The sequence below is a fragment of the Dipodomys merriami genome, unplaced genomic scaffold, assembly GCF_024711535.1.
Source record: "Dipodomys merriami isolate MVZ:Mamm:240054 unplaced genomic scaffold, mDipMer1.0.p SCAF_3, whole genome shotgun sequence".
Taxonomy (NCBI): domain Eukaryota; kingdom Metazoa; phylum Chordata; class Mammalia; order Rodentia; family Heteromyidae; genus Dipodomys; species Dipodomys merriami.
In genome coordinates, this window is record NW_027204492.1 from 50,619,304 (window position 1) to 50,621,143 (window position 1,840).

General features: G+C 38.9%; 1 non-coding gene across 1 annotated transcript; it reads right to left on the reverse strand.

Annotated features, from left to right (window-relative positions):
- Window positions 1-557: 557 nt before the first annotated feature.
- On the reverse strand, window positions 558-664 carry LOC138840602 (U6 spliceosomal RNA). Its single transcript, XR_011376155.1, has one exon. It is a non-coding gene; the product is annotated as a U6 spliceosomal RNA (small nuclear RNA).
- Window positions 665-1,840: the final 1,176 nt, after the last annotated feature.

A 1,840-nucleotide genomic window follows, 5' to 3' on the forward strand; every position in this document is an offset into this window, starting at 1 on the left:
TGAAAGCGGGGGTTACACTGTGAGGGAGGGACATACAAAGCAACAAAGAAATAATCTTATAAATGCGTTAGAAACACATGCATGAAAGAAACGAAAACATTAAAATACATATTTAAGGGTTCATTTTCCTAACATCACATTATCTGACCTTTTCCGCTTGACTCATACCTATACTAAATATTGCAAATAAGGGAAACCATGGGACCTATGTTTCTTTGGGCCTGGCTTACTTCACTTAATATAATTTTTTCCAAACCTTTCCATTTCCTAACAAATGAGGAAATGTCATTCTTTCTGATGGAGGCATAGAATTCCATTGTGTATATATACCACATTTTCTTGATCCATTCATCTACTGAGGGACATCTGGGTTGGTTCCATATCTTAGCTATGGTAAATAATGCTGCAATAAACATAGTTGTGCTGGTAGCTTTAGTGTGGTCTTGTTTGTAAACATTTGGGTAAATGCCCAAAAGTGGGATTGCTGGATCATAGGGGAGATCTATGTGAAGTCTTTTGAGGAACCTCCATACTGCATTCCAAAGTGGTTGAACAAGAAAAATATGGAACGCTTCATGAATTTGCGTGTCATCCTTGCGCAGGGGCCATGCTAATCTTCTCTGTATCGTTCCAATTTTAGTATATGTGTTGCGGAAGAGAACACTATTTGCATAGCTTTTTTTTTATCTTTTCTACTTGCCTGGTAAGATTATCTTAGACATATACAAGTTATTGCAAATAAGGGAAAACATAGGACCTATGTTTCTTTGCCCTTGGCTTACTTCACTTAATGTAATTTTTTGTAAGTCTTTTTATTTCCTAACAAATGGGACAATGTCATGATTTCTGATAGAGGCATAGAATTCCATTTATATATATACACATACCATTTCTTGATCAGTTCATTTACTGAAGGGCATCTGGGTTGTTTCCACAGCTTAGCTATGGTGAATGATGCTGCAATAATCATAGTTGTGCTGGTAGCTTTAGTATTGTCTTGTTTGTGATAATTTGGTTAAATGCCCAAAAGTGAGATTTTTGGGTCATAAGGGAGCTCTATGTGTATTCTTTTGAGGAACCTCCATACTGCTTTCCAAAGTGGTTGAACAAGCTTACACTCCCACCAACAATGTGGTTGGGTTCCCTTTTGGTGACATCCCCTCCAGCATCTGTTGTTATTAGATTTCTTATTTATAGTCATTGAAACTAGGGTGAGGTGTAATCTTTTTTGGGGGGGGGTCCGGTTGTGGGGCCTGAACTCTGGGCCTGGGCGCTGTCCCTCAGCTCTTCAGCTCAAGGCTAGTGCTCTACCACTTGAGCCACAGCGCCACTTCCAGCTTTTTTTTCTTTTTGTTTATATGGTGCTGAGGAATCGAACCCAGGGCCTCAGGCTTGCAAGGCAAGCGCTCTACCACTGAGCCACCTTCCCAGCCCCGTGAGGTGTAATCTTAATCCAAATTCAATGTGATACCTATCAACATCCCAATCTCATTCTTCAATGAAATAGAAGAAGCAATCCAAAAATTCATATGGAAAAATAGAAGACCCCAAATAGGAACAACAATCCTTAATGGAAAAAACAGCACTGGAGGAATATCAATTCCAAATTTTAAACTCTACTACAAAGCCATAGTAATAAATACAGCTTGCTACCAGCACAAGAACACACCTGAGGACCAATGGAATAGAACTGAAGTCCCAGACATGAACACACAGACCTATGCCCACATAATCTTTGATAAGTGATCTAAAAAATAGAATGGAAGAAAGACAGCCTCTTCAGTAAATGGTGCTGGAAAAATTGGTTAACCACCTGTAGAAAATTAAACTTAGATCCTAA